Here is a 16,186-nt window from a genome sequence, read left to right on the forward strand (position 1 = left end):
TGGCCCTACATATAGTTGCATATAGTTACATATAGTAGGCAAGGGTGAAAAAAGACACAAGTCCTTCAAGTCCAACCTATGTGTGTGATTTATGTCAGTATTACATTGTATATCCCTGTATCGTTAAGGTGCTTATCTAATATATTTTTTAATTATCAATGTTCCCCACTGAAACCACTACTTGTGGAAGAGAATTCCACATCCTGGCCGCTTTCAGGGTCATTTGTACATTGAAATCATATCCCCTCCCAAGCTTCTCCTCTCTAGAAAGAACAAGTTCAGTGCTCTTAACCTTTCTTCATACCTAAGGTAGTCCAGACCCTTTATTAGTTTTGTTGCCCTTCTCTGGACTCTCTCCAGTTCCAGCACATCCTTTCTGAGGACTGGTGTCCAGAACTGGACAGCATACTCCAGGTGTGGCTGGACCAGAGTATTGTAGAGTGGGAGAATTATCATTTTATCTCTGGAGTTAATCACCTTTTTAATGCTTGTCAATATTCAATTGGCTTTGCTTGCAGAAGCTTGGCATTGCATGCCTTTGCTGAGCCTGTCATCTACTAGGACCTCCAGGTCCTTTTCCTTTCTAGATTCCCCCAGAGGTTCTCCCCCTAGTGAGTAGATTGCATTCATATTTTTGCCATTTTTCCACAATAAACCTCATTTGCCATGTAGTTGCCCACCCCATTAATTTGTTCAGATCTTCTTGCAAGGTTTCCACATCCTGCAGAGAAGTTATTTCCTTGCTTAGCTTAGTATTGTCTGCAAATACTGAGATTGAGCTGTTTATCCCATCCTCCAGATAGTTTATGAATAAATTAAAAAGGATTGGTCCCAGGACAGAGCCCTGGGGGACCCCACTTTCCACCCCGGACTATTCTGAGTACTTCCCATTTATCACCACCCTCTAAACTCACCCCTGTAGCCAGTTTTCAATCCATGTACTCACCCTATGGTTCATGCCCACGGACCTTACTTTATATTTCATTCTGATTTTAATATAACGTTATAAATTATAGTACAAACATTGATGAGTTCGTTCATATATAAATAATACAGTTATTTCATTTAGCCAATTTCAAGTATATTTTCACATATAACTCAAAAGACAAAATAAAATAAAACATATGACATAACACAACAAAACAAAGACAGAACAAGACAAGACAGGACAAAGTAAACCAAAAAAGGAGAAGAGAGAGAAAAAAAAGGAATGAGAGGGTAGGGGATGGCAGCAAAGACCCCTGCTTATCACAACTATTTTCCTTACTTTGTTTAATTTCCACAAGGACTTTCTAATTTCTTGTTATTTCTCTAAATACCCTCCAGGGGGCCCAAGTCTGGTGGTGTTCCTCATGTGTATCTAGTTCATATGCTAAGAATGATTCCATCTTCTCTATACAATCCACCTTAGAATCCCTAGTGTTCTGTTTAAAACATAACTACTTTGAGTCAGATGGAACACATTATCTACAAGTCCATGGCACAGCTATGGGGGCAAACTTTGCCCCCAGCTATGCCAACCTTACAATGGGGTTTTGGGAGAGCATGTATCTTGCAGCTGACCACCCCTTTGCCGCCCAGGTGGTGTACTATGGTCGATATATTGATGACATAGTGATCATCTGGGATGGCATAGCTGATGATATCGCTGGCTTTGTGCAATATTGCAATTTAAACACTTTGGGCCTATCTTTTACCCACATGGCCGACCCACATACCCTAGCATTCTTAGACCTTGAACTTTGCCACGAGAAAGGTACTATCTATGCAAACAACTTTAACAAACCTACAGCAGGGAACCCATTCATTCATTACAAGAGTTGCCACCATCCTAGATGGGTTAATAACATCCCCCGCAGTCAGTTCTGTTGCCTACGTAGGAACTGCACCAAAGATTCCGATTTTGAGGCCCATGGCCAATTGCTCTCCCAGAAGTTTTTTAGAGAAAGGTTATCCCAGCGCACTTATTAGTGATGCTTATAACAATTATCGCAACCCAACTACAGGTCCACAAATTCCACCACCTGTTACTAAGCCTCCCACATGTTTTATTACACAGTTCCATGACAAGTACAAAAACATGGAAAAGATTTTAGCGGCACACTGGCCCATTCTAGTTGAGGACCCTCATTTGATAACTACCATTGAAACAAAACCCAAAGTTGCATACAGAAAATGTAGAAATATAAAGAGCAAAATCACACCCAGTAAAAGCAAAAATAAGTCAGTCCAACCCATCTCATCACGCCTAGTACTCATACCCCTTAGAGGGATGTACTAGTGTAAAAAAACACTGTTTGACTTGTCAGTTTATACACCATGGTCAAAAAACTTTTTTCAGTTAAAGGGAAAAGTTATACCCTGAAGGAATTTTATAATTGTTCTACAGAGTTTGCTGTGCACTGCCTCACCTGTCTTTTATGTTGGCAGGACAATTAGGGCACTTAGGGCGTGTTTCGGCGAGCACAGGTGGTTTATCGAAAAGGGCAGTGACCACCACAGTGTTCCTAAGCACTTCCTTACCCACCATGACCAATCTACAGCTGGTCTCAAGGTGTGGGTGGTTGAGTCCATCCCTGCCATCTACAGTGCCGCTGAATGGTACAAACGCCTGTGTCAGCAAGAAACTTATTGGATATATTCCCTGGGCACTCTTGCCCCTGGGGGGTTGAATGAGGAGATTGAGGTTCACACACTGTTGTGAACTCAATTTTTTTTTGTGTTTAGATATGTCTTATCCTCCTTCCTTCCCTTATATGCCAATGTGTGTATTTTGTGTATGTAAGTGTGCATTTATGCATTTTCTCACGCCTCTTCTACACATTTAGATGCATACCTATATGTGTACATGTGCATGCATATGTATATGTGTATGCACACCCACTATGTGTATTCCTTGCACAGCATAGTATATTTTATATATATATATATATATATATATATTACCCCATGTCCCTTACCTGTACAGCGTTCCTCTGTCTGATTTGCTACCATAGTAAGCATCGTAATCATTAGCTGTAATAATTACAACTACGGTTTTAGCATTTCTTCTTTTTACCTCATTTTGCCTATATTTTATAATCCTTTGGTGTTACCCAATTATAGTGATATTTTGTCAGTTTTCTAGCTGATATTAATCACCCTGAAAGCACCTGATCTCGAAAGCTAAGCAGGGTCAGCCCTGGTTAGTACCTGGATGGGAGACCGCCTGGGAATACCAGGTGCTGTAGCCTTCTGAGCGTCCCTCCCTATGTGTTATAAATATATATATATATATATATATATATATATATATATATATATATATTCTTGAATGGGTCCCTTCTAATAATCCATGCAAACATGTTTTTTTAATCATCTCTCATTATGTGATTCCTGATATGCATTTTCAATATATACTTTATATTATTTTCATTTATATATATATATATATATATATATATATATACATATATATATATATATATATATATATATATATATATATATATATATATATATATATATATATATATATATATATAATTTTACATATATTCTTTGTTGGTCCTGTGTTTTATACATATATATATATTCTCCATAGTTTTATGACATACATTTGTTTAATTATCCTGGTTCTTATACACCCCAGTTTTTATATACATGTTTGTTTTTTGGTTTTTTTCATATACACATCTTTAATAGTATTTTATCCAGCTTTTCTACTTATGCCATCGTATTTATTTGTTAGTTTGCTGCTATCTTGGGCCGTGCTGGGACCTGTAGTCCCACGGCGCCAACATAAGCATAAAAGCACCAGCCTCTATAGCTCACCATCAGGCCAATAGAAGGAGCAGTGGCTCCGAGCGCATAGCCCAATCAGCCTTTGTTCTCCCTGTCTGATCCTCCTCCCAGCAGTGTTCCTCGGAAGTAATCACGTAACCTGTCACGTGACCCGTGAGGCTGGAACAGGCCTCATCCTGATGGCCACAGGACAAGCCTGAAGACTCCACACATTCTGCTTTCTTCACTTCTAAGCAGCCCATGGATCCGGGACGAGGACTACAGGATGTTACAGATGAGCCTTCTTTCCTTACCTTCTTGTAAGTGTGTTTTGTACAATGTGTCATTAAAGTAACCTCTTTAACCACTTCCTTACTGGGCACTTAAATCCCTTCCTGACCAGAGGACTTTTTGCGATTCGGCACTGCGTCGCTTTAACTGACAATTGCGCGGTCGTGCGACGTGGCTCCCAAACAAAATTAACGTCCTTTTTTCCCCACAAATAGAGCTTTCTTTTGGTGGTATTTGATCACCTCTGCGGTTTTTATTTTTTGCGCTATAAACAAAAATAGAGCGACAATTTTGAAAAAAAAAAACATTTTTTTACTTGTTGCTATAATAAATAGCTCAATTTTTTTTTACTTTTTTTTTTATCCTCAGTCTAGGCCGATACGTATTCTACATATTTTTAGTAAAAAAAAAAAAAAAATCGCAATAAGCGACTGGTTTGCGCAAAAGTTATAGCGCCTACAAAATAAGGGACAGAATTATTATTATTTTTTATTTTTTTTACTAGTAATGGCGGCGATCTGCGATTTTTATTGGGACTGCGACGTTATAGCGGACACATCGGACACTTTTGACACATTTTTGGCGCCATTCACATTTATACTGCAATCAGTGCTATAAATATGCACTAATTACTGTATAAATGTGACTGGCAGGGAAGGGGTTAACACTAGGGGGCGAGGAAGGGGTTAAATGTGTACCCTAATTAGTGTTCTAACTGTGGGGGAAGGGGGGTGACTGGGGGGGGTGACCGATCTGTGTCTCTATGTACAAGAGACACAGATCCGTCTCCTCTCTCCCCTGACAGCACCGCTGTCTGCGAGAGCCGGGAATGAGAGATGATCTCATATGTAAACATATGAGATCATCTCTCATTGGCCGCACAGATCGCCTAGGAAACGGCCGCTCTGATTGGCCGTTTACGGCGATCTGTGACTGGCTGTGTCCAAGGGACACGGCCAGCACAGCAGTTCCCTGCTGCGCGCTGGGGAGCGCGCGCGGGGAACGTGCAAAGGGGCGGCCGTAAAAAGACAGCCTGTTAGAGATTGGGAGCCGCGCTGAGGCCGTACAAAGTCGTACGGCCGTCAGCAAGTGGTTAATACTGCACTTAGGTGCCACTTCCTTTCTCTACCCCTCTTTTGTTTACCACTTCCTTTCTCTACCCCTGTTTTGTTTACCACAGAGTCAGCTCTCTGAGGACAGCAGCCGCAATTAACAGCCAAATAACCTGCATTTTTAACCATTGAACTGCCTGTTACTATTATTTCTAATGGACTAATCACCATACCCCTACCTATACATGTACTTTGTATCTGCGTTGACAGTTACCTCTCCTATTGTATAGTGTGGGGCTTGTACTAAACCCCCTGAGACATAATTGGCCAAAGCCACCCTGGCTTTTTCGATTTTTCCGTGCTGTGATTGGCCAAAGCATGCAAGTCATAGTGCATGCTTGGCCAATCATCAGCCAGCAATGCACTGCGATGCCGCAGTGAATTATGGGCCGTGACGCGCCACTCGAATTTGGCGTGAACGGCCCATAATGTTCGAAATTCGGCGAACGGTCGAACATGGTGTTCAACTCGAACTCGAAGCTCATCCCTACCGGTGACTTCATTAATGTTACGTTTTTTAAGTGTATTTCTAATTCTGTCCTCTGTTAGCCATGAGGGTGCTTCCTGTGACATGTCATGAGGATAAACATTGCAGTTTTGGTTACTAAAGACCCCCAATTCCCTTGCGAAGACCGAGAACAAGAATAAGTTCAAAACTTTCACCATCTCTCCATCCTTAGTAACCAGATTCCCTTCATCATCCTTTATGGGATCAATATGATCTGACGTCCCTTTCTTACTATTTATGTACTTAAAGAATTTATTGGGATTTGTTTTACTTTTCTCCACTATGTGCCTTTGATGTTCTACCTTAGCTGCCCTGATTGCACCTTTACATTTCTTGTTGCATTCTTTGTAAAGTTGGAATGCTGATGATGATCCCCCAGCCTTGTATTTTTGAAGGCCTTCTCTTTTGCTTTTATATGCATTTTTACATTGGAGTTAAGCCACCCAGGACTTTTATTAGCTCTTTTAAATTACATTTCCATTGGGATGCACTGGCTAGTGCCCTTTTTTAATATGCTTTTAAAGCATACCCCTTTTTCCTATGTGTCCTTTGTTCCTAAGTTTTTATCCTATTTTTTATCCTCTAGCAAGGATTGTAGTTTAGGGAAGTTGGCTCTTTTAAAATTCAGTGTCTTTGTATTCCGCTTATGTTTCCTATTTGTGTGATTTATACTAAAACTATTTGACCTGTGATTGCTATTTCCTAAATTGCCCTGTATTTTCACACCCGTGATAAGGTCTGGATTGTTGGCAATCAGTAGGTCTTTGTTTCTAGTTGGTGCATTTACCATCTGACCCATGAAATTGTTCTGTAAGACATTTAGGAACTGGAGAGCCTTAGATAAATGCATGGTTCCTTCCACCCAGTCTATGTCTGGATAATTAAAATACCCCATTATAATGACACTTTACATTCTTGCTGCTAATCCAAATTGTCATAGGAGGTCCACTTTCACCTCCTCCGTCTGGTTAGGGGGCCTATAGCATACTCCCAGTATTACTTTCCCCTTAGCTTCCTCCCTTTGTAGCTCTACCCATAAGTATTCCACCTCCTTCATTGCTCCCTTTGTGATGTAATTTCTCACATTCACTTGTACATCAGTTTTTGGTATATGGGCATACACCTCCCCCTTTTTTACCCTCTCTATCCCTTCGATATAGGGAATACCCTTGAATGGCTGCCAGCCAATCATGAGAGCTGTCAAACCAAGTCTCTGTAATTCCTACAAAATCTAAATCCTCCTCATACAACAGTAGCTCTAGTTCTCCCATCTTGTTCGCCAGACTCCTAGCATTGGTGAACATGCCACATAGTTTTGACCGCTAACAAATATTATCTCCTTATTCGGTGCTCTGGGGTTGCAAATAAGACTTATTATTATTCTTACCTCGGGTCTAGGTGCTTTAGTCAACCTACCACTAATCCCCCCAGTACTACCCTCTGGAATATGAATATGGGCATTTAGGCATTACCCTGCTGAAATTGCTGGCACCAGCGGTTTCTCTGCCCACCGAATGCTGCCTGTCGCACCAGGTTAAAAGAGCCAAGGAAGCTTCCACTAGGCTTCTCCTCTCTCTTATCTTATGACAGATCATGCGGAAGAGCCTGGGAGGAAGAAAATCTCTTGCGCCCCCCGTCGATACATGCTGTATCTGTGGTCTGTGTTTGAAGGGGAAATTTGTGGGGAAATGTTTTGATGGCATGTGTACAACTAGGGAGAGGGGAAATTGTGATAGCAGTAGAAGATGATTTACAGTGAATGGGGGGATTGGGATGCCAATCCTGTCGAAGATGAGGATGTGGGGGTGGGAGGGGATACCCTGCTGACCCCTGAACTCTTTAAACTGGTCACCTCTGAACCCTGTACACTGTGCATCCCTGAACTCTGCACTCTATACAATGTGCATCCTTGAACTCTACACTCTGTACACTGCACACCCCTGAACTCTATACACTGCACACCCCTAAATGTTACACTCTCTCCACTGAACTCTGCATTCTGTACATAGTAGACTCCTGAAAACTGTACTCTGTATGTAGTGTACCCCTGAACTCTTCACTCTGTACATAGTGCACAAATAAACCATGCACTCTGTACACTGTAGGTAGTGCACTCCTGAACACTGTATGCAGCGCATACCTGAAACCTGCACTCTGTACAAAGCCCATTCCTGAACTATGCCAGGTTGATGAGATCTGCGGCAGGGGGGGATTGATGTCGGAGAGGTGTGTGCGGTGTGCGCTGACACAGGGGCGATCCATGGAGGAGCTGACAGCACTCAGCATGGAGGGGCCGGAGGATCAGACTTGGCAGCTGGTGGGTCGGTCGGTCTGTCCTTGGCATCACAGCGGCCGTGCGTCTCCTCCCTCCTCCTCCTAGGCAAATCGGATCACTTCACCTTTCGGCCGATTGGAAAACTGGGATCTCAGGACCTGCTTCCTGATTGACCGGGTGGAGAATCAGTGTTACAATAGCGAATATTCATTCACTATTGTCACACAACTGGGTGGACTCAGGGCACCTCAAGCCTACCCTTTTCTTAAACCTATTAGAGCCTCTGGTTGTAATCATGTGCTTCAAAAAAATAACCCCATTGGAGTCCATGCGTCTGGCACCATGCATGCAGATTAGGTGTCTGGATGCCCATATAGGGGGGTGGCGCCCCTGCACACCTAATCAGCGGGCCGCCACTGCACTGTGCACTCCTGAACTCTGTACATAATGCACTCCTGAATGCTGCACTCTGTACGTAGTGCACGTAGTGTACATAGTACTGTACGTAGTGCACTCCTGAGCCCTGCACTCTGTATGTAGTGTACCCCTGGACTCTGCACACCGTACATAGTGCACAGATAAACCCTGCACTCTGTACATAGCATACTCCTGAACTCTGCACACTGTAGGTAGCGCACTCCTAAACCCTGAACTCTGTAACTCTGCATTCTGTATGTAGTACACTCCTGATATTTAATGCCCCTTTAAGACCCTCCCACTCTTAGCCATTTTACATCCCCGGTGTAATGTGACTCATTAGTGTTACAAGGTCTCAGATGTAAATGGGAAGCAGGTGTGATACATTTTGGTGTTATCACTCTTACTCTCTCATACTGGTCACTGGAAGTTCAACATGGCACCTCATGGCAAAGATCTCTCTGAGGATCTTAAAAAAAGAATTGTTGCTCTACATAAAGATGGCCTAGTTTCTAAGAAGATTGCCAAGACTCTACAGCGGTTTACAGGACAGGTTCCACTCAGAACAGGCCTCGCCATGGTCGATCAAAGAAGCTGAGTGCACGTGCTCAGCATCATATGCAGAGGTTGTCTTTGGGAAATAGATTTGAGTGAGTGCTGCCAGCATTGCTGCAGAGGTTAAAGGGGTGGGGGGTCAGCCTGTCAGTGCTCAGACCATACGCCGCGCACTGCATCAAATTGGTCTGCATGGCTGTCGTCCCAGAAGGAAGCCTGTTCTAAAGATGATGCACAAGAAAGCCTGCAAACAGTTTGCTGAAGACAAGCAGACTAAGGACATGGATTACTGGAACCATGTCCTGTGGTCTGATAAGACCAAGATAAATGTATTTGGTTCAGATGTGGTGAGGATTACAAGACAAGTGTGTCTTGCCTACAGTCAAGCATGGTGGTGGGAGTGTCATGGCCTGGGGTTGCATGAGTGCTGCCGACACTGGGGAGCTACAGTTCATTGAGGGAAACATGACTGCCAACATACGTATTGTGACATACTGAAGCAGAACATGATCCCCTCCCCTTGGAGACTGGGCCGCAGGGCAGTATTCCAACATGATAACGACCCCAAACACACCTCCAAGATGACTACTGCTTTGCTAAAGAAACTGAGGGTAACAGTGATGGACTGGCCATGCATGTCCTCATGGAGGAGTGGAAGAGGACTCCAGTGTCAACCTGCGAACTCCATGCCCAAGAGGGTTAAGGCAGTGCTGGAAAATAATGGTGGCCACACAATATATTGACACTTTTGGCCCAATTTGGACATTTTCACTTAGGGGTGTACTTACATTTGTTGCCAGCAGTTTAGACATTAATGGCTGTGTGTTGAGTTATTTTAAGGGGACAGCAAATTTACACTGTTATACAAAGCTACTCTACACACATAGTAGCAAAGTGTCATTTCTTCAGTGTTGTTACATGACAAGATATAATAAAATATTTACAAAAATGTTAGGGGTGCCATTAACTACTTGCCGACCAGCCGCTGTTGCTGGCTCCCCTGCGCGAATCACAGTAGCTGTATGGCAGCCGCTGTAAGGGCTATAGGGAGTGCATGTGCATGGCCGGTGGCCACAATGTCTTCCGGCGACCCGCGATCGCTCTCCAGAGAGACAGACCGGGGATCTGTCAATATAAATTATAATAAAAATGCCATAAATATATCCCCTATTTTGTAGACGCTATAACTTTTGCGCAAACCAATCAATATACGCTTATTGCATTTTTTTTTTACATATTGGCCTAAACTGATGAAGATTTTTTTTTTTTTAAGTTATTATGGGGATATTTATTATAGCAAAAAAAGTAAACAAATTGTCAGGAAAGGTTCCACTCGCTGGTGATACCATCTGATATTTGGCGTGCAGTACTGATGTCCACCAGCAGGTGTCTCCTGACAGTTTGGAACTGTCAGGAGAGCCTTTCCCTGCTGGTGTTATGTGATCTTTGGGCCGCAGTACTGGCGTCCACCAGCGGGTGGATCCTGGCAGGATGGAGCAGATATCTCCTCCTGCGATTAGGAATCACCTGAACCTGATAGCAGGTAGTGGTATAAAAACCCTCCAGGTTCAACATACCTTGCCTTGGCTTCATCTTGTGCCCTTATCTGAACCTGTTATCTGGACCTGATCCCAAACCTATTTATACCTGTTCCTGTCAGTCCTGAATCCCTGGATCCCTGCCCTGCCATCCGATCCCTTCCACCCTCTCCCTGTCCATTGCTCCTTGTCCCCCATTTGCTGACCTCCCGTTATGACCCTGCCTTAGCTAGACTATGATTCCGGTATTCCCTTTTGGCTATATTTATTCGTTCTGATTATTGTTATTTTGGGGTCTTGTCTAATATTGGTTTGTTGTGCACTGTGTATTATTGGAGGTGGTTGTGTTACATATTATTCACATTTTATTATTAAATTATTACTTTCTTCACCTATATACGTCTGGTTAACTTGTGCAGTCCACAAAGTTTCCGTTTATAGCACAAAAAATAAAAACCACAGAGGTGATCAAATACCACCAAAAGAAAGCTCTATTTGTGGGGGGAAAAATGACATCAATTTTGGTTGGGTACAGTGTCGCACGACCGCGCAATTGTCAGTTAAAGTTCCTCCACCCCAAACTCACTCATCCATGTCTTTCACTAGGATGATTTTTAGCTCCCCTGTGTGTTTCTGAGGGCCAAATCCACAAAAGAGATACTCCGGCGTAAGCCGTCGTATCTCTGGTTCTAACTTTGGAACTGATCCTCAGAAGCAGTTTTCCTAAGTTAGGCAGAAGATCCGACATCTGTAAGGGACTTACACTGCTGGATCTTAGGATGCAGTACCGCATCCGCCACTGGGGGCATTTCGAGTCGAAATGCCTCTGCTAGTATGCAAATTAGCACTTAGGGCGATCCTCAAAGCTTTTGTGCCTAGTTTTTTCGCCGTAAGTGTTAGTTTGCCTGGTGTAAAACTAGGGCTGCTTTTACAAAGTGTAAAGTTAGTCACACCTTGTAAAGGCCCATTCAAGCGACGGCATTTGGTATGCATTCCCGAGGGAGAACTCCACGGCAATTTGTAAAATCCAAACCGGCATGGGTTCCCCCCCAGGAGCATACCAGGCCCGTAGGTCTGTTATGGGTTGTAAGGAGACCCCCCCTCCGCCGAAAAATTGACGTAGGGGGTCCCCCTACAATCCATACCAGACCCGTATCCAAAGCACGCTACCCGGCCGGTCAGGAATGGGAGTGGGGACGAGCGAGCGTCCCCCCCCCTCCTGAGCCGTGCCAGGCCGCATGCCCTCAACATGGGGGGGTTGGGTGCTCTGGGGCAGGGGGGCGCACTGCGGGCCCCCCCACCCCAGAGCACCCTGTCCCCATGTTGATGAGGACAGGACCTCTTCCCGAAAACCCTTGCCGTTGGTTGTCGGGGTATGCGGGCGGGGCTTATCGGAATCTGGGAGTCCCCTTTAATAAGGGGGCCCCCAGATACCGGCCCCCCACCCTAAGTGAATGGATATGGGGTACATCGTACCCCTATCCATTCACCTGGAGGCAAAAAGTAAAAGTTAATAAACACACAACACAAGGCTTTTTAAAATAATTTATTATTCTGCTCCGGATGCCCCCCCTGTCTTCGTTATTAGCTCAATTACCAGGGGGGGCTTCTTCTTCCACTCTCCGGGGGTCTTCTCCGCTCTCCGGGGGGGGTTTCTTCTTCCGCTCTCCGGGGGGGGCTTCTCCGGACTCCGGGGGGCTTCTTCCATCTTCTCCCCTCTTCCGCTGTTGACTCGGCGAACCCCGGTTCTTCTGCAGCTCTCCGGTGCCTTCTTCTTCAGCGCTGGCTGCCTGCTATGTTTGTGTGTTAGCTCGATTTCAAACAGGCAGCCGGCGCGGTCTTCTGTGGCGTCAGGGTCTTCTCTTCCTTTCTTCCGATGTTGCCTCGTCGCCTGTTGTCGCTGTAATGATGGAAGCGCGCCTTGCATCACATTTATATAGGCATCACCGTCCCATCATGCTACGGCAGGTACCCACGTGGTGGGTGCCTACCCACGTGCACCCACCACGTGGGTACCTACCGGAGCATGATGGGACGGTGATGCCTATATAAATGTGATGCAAGGCGCGCTTCCATTATTACAGCGACAACAGGCGACGAGGCAACATCGGAAGAGGGGAGAAGAACAGAAGAGAAGATGACGTCACAGAAGACCGCGCCGGCTGCCTGTTTGAAATCGAGCTAACACACAAACATAGCAGGCAGCCAGCGCTGAAGAAGAAGGCACCGGAGAGCTGCAGAAGAACCGGGGTTCGCCGAGTCAACAGCGGAAGAGGGGAGAAGATGGAAGAAGCCCCCCGGAGTCCGGAGAAGCCCCCCCCGGAGAGCGGAGAAGACCCCCGGAGAGCGGAAGACCCCCGGAGAGTGGAAGAAGAAGCCCCCCCTGGTAATTGAGCTAATAACGAAGACAGGGGGGGCATCCGGAGCAGAATAATTAATTATTTTAAAAAGCCTTGTGTTGTGTGTTTATTAACTTTTACTTTTTGCCTACAGGTGAATGGATAGGGGTACGATGTACCCCATATCCATTCACTTAGGGTGGGGGGCCGGTATCTGGGGGCCCCCTTATTAAAGGGGACTCCCATATTCCGATAAGCCTCCGCCCGCATACCCCGACAACCAATGGCAAGGGTTGTCGGGAAGAGGTCCTGTCCTCATCAACATGGGGACAGGGTGCTCTGGGGTGGGGGGGCCCGCAGTGCGCCCCCCTGCCCCAGAGCACCCAACCCCCCCATGTTGAGGGCATGCGGCCTGGCACGGCTCAGGAGGGGGGGGGGGCGCTCGCTCGTCCCCACTCCCATTCCTGACCGGCCGGGTAGCGTGCTTTGGATACGGGTCTGGTATGGATTGTAGGGGGACCCCCTACGTCAATTTTGCGGCGGAGGGGGGGTCTCCTTACAACCCATAACAGACCTAAGGGCCTGGTATGCTCCTGGGGGGGGGAACCCATGCCGTTTTTTTCGTTGAAAATTGGCATGGAGTTCTCCCTCTCAGGAATGCATGCTGAGCGACGCTGTCATTTTTTTTTTTAATTATTTGTTTTCCCGGCGCGTCTTTTTTTCACCCGTCGCAACTTTAGTGTCCCGTCGCAATCCACAAAGCCGCCCGGCGTCAATTACGTTCGCGCGATGCACGTCGGGAAAATGACGTCACACGCATGCGCAGTACGGCCGGCGCGGGAGCGCGCCTCATTTAAATTGTAAACGCCCCCCGGAGAGGAGGAACGCCTTACGACGGCGGCACTTAACTTACACGGCTTGAAATTTTTACGTAAGTGCTTTGTGGATCAGGCACTTAGGTAAAAACTTTAAGTCAGTGTAACTTAACTGCTGAAAGTTAAGTTACGCCGCCTGGCTGAGGATTTGGCCCTGAGTTCCTGCTATTATTCATTTTCCTGTTATTACCGACCTGGCTTGCCCTTGACCTTACCGACCTGGCTTGCCCTTGACCTGTCTTATCTCCATTCCTGGATTTGACCCTTGTCTTGTTTCAGTATCTCCGCTTCTGCCTGCTGATTTGTGTATATTAACCTCTGGCTTGCTCTTCTGACTCAGCTGCTGCCTGATTACCAGTGTATGACCCCAGCTGTCTCCTGACTCTGCTTGCTGCCTTACTCCTGGCTGATATTCCATGCATGACTTCTGGTCTGGCTCATTACTCTGCTCCTGGCTCTCTATTCTGCCAAGTCTCACCTGGTACTCCTGCTCATCAGCCGCCATCCAGCTCTCCACAATAAATATCTAAGAGATCCTCCCTGATGTGGGATATTCCCCTTTAGGTGTCTAGGATGATATGTGGAGAATAGCAAAGATTTGAAAAACTCATTGCTTGATATTCTGAATCCTATGGGCTAGATTCAGCAAAGAATTATGCCGGCGTATCCATAGATACGCTGCGTAAATTCAAAGCTGTGCCGGTGTATCTACGTTCTGTATTCAGAAAGCTAGATACGCCGACATTACCCTAAGATACGACTGGCATAAGTCTCTTACGCCGTCGTATCTTAAGGTGCATTCTCACGCTGGCCGCTAGGTGGCGCTCCCGTCGTTTTCGGCGGAGAGTATGCAAATTACCTAGATACGCCGATTTACAAACGTACGTGTGCCCGGCGTTCGTTTTTTACGTCGTTTGCGTAAGGCTTTTTTGGCATAACGTTGTGCCTGCTTCTATGAGGCGCACCCAATGTTAAGTATGGACGTCGTTCCCGATTAGATTTTTGCATTTTTTACGTCGTTTGCGTAAGTCGTTCGCGAATAGGGCTGGACGTAATTTACGTTCAAGTCTAAACCAATGACGTCCTTGCGACGTCATTTGGAGCAATGCACACTGGGATATGTACACGGACGGCGCATGCGCCGTTCGTACAAAACGTCAATCACGTCAGGTCAACACACATTAACATAAAACACGCCCCCCTTACACATTAGAATTACGGGCGCTTACGCCGGCCCCATTTACGCTACGCTGCCGCAACTTACGGAGCAAGTGCTTTGTGAATACTGCACTTGCTCCTGTAAGTTGCGGAGGCGTAGTGTAAATACGATACCTGAATCTAGCCCTATATCTATGGTTGTACAATGCATTGTAATATCTTGTTTAATAAATCTTCATTAGGGGATTTCAATGAAAATCCCCCTTCTCCAAACAGATCTATAAATATTGTCTGATTATACTCTGAAACGGAATGGATTGAACTGTGTTTTCTGAAAGACCATCGAGCCATAATAATTGTTGTGAGAAAGAAATTGTCACAATGTACATATCGTATGTTGTTCATCTCTAATTCATTGAAACAGTAAAGAAGATTTGCTACACAATGCTGATGTTGTTATTTTACATTTTTTAATCTTATACATCTGAGATCTCTGCACTTTATTTCCCCAGTTTGCTTTGCACATTTATTGTTCTCCTTAAAAAGGGTTACACTTTTCAAGTTGGATTTTCAATTTACCTTTTTGCTGAAGGGTAGAGCTTGGTTTTAGGATGTGGAATCATTCCACAGGTACAAAGGCACTGATCTGAGGAGAAGCACTGGAAAGTACTGCATGCCTCAGCAATAATATTCATTATCAGCTCAGCATAGAAATTAATGAGACACACTTCTCCATCACACAAGAGTGGGGGGTAGGATTCAATTTTAAAATCATCATAAGAAGGGGTTTCAGGTGTTGATAATGCTCAACATGTGAAATCAATGAAGTCAAGGAATGTTTGAAGTATTTATTTATCAATATTGTAAGATAATTATTAAACTAAAAGGAAGGGGTGTTCCCTTACATTACTATATATACATCTCCCATAAAAATATCACAAAGAATCTGAAGGAAGAAGACAAAATTCAAATAAGAAAACAAAATATGAAAAAAATATGGGTCATTATAATGATAATAATACAAACTAAATAAATAGTATGCATATTACTTTTGGCATACGATAAAATCTTATGCCCAAAAAAGTGGAAGTAGGGATTTCTTAACTCATCTTTCCTACCTTTGTTTTCTAGTCTAGAACCATCCTATTCTGAAAAAGATGCCCTATCTATTCTCGTCACTTTTAATAATAAATGTTTTATAATTTTAGGATCATACTATTTCTCAGTAAATCGTTCCAGCATACTAGTTACCTGCTTTTAAAATCTTCTGTTAAATAAAAATCGCAGAGGTGATCAAATACCACCAAAAGAAAGCTCTATTTGTGGGAACAAAATTATAAAAAAATTGTTTGGGTA

This window comes from Rana temporaria, chromosome 4 (genome assembly GCF_905171775.1).
Source record: "Rana temporaria chromosome 4, aRanTem1.1, whole genome shotgun sequence".
NCBI classification, from domain to species: Eukaryota; Metazoa; Chordata; class Amphibia; order Anura; family Ranidae; genus Rana; species Rana temporaria.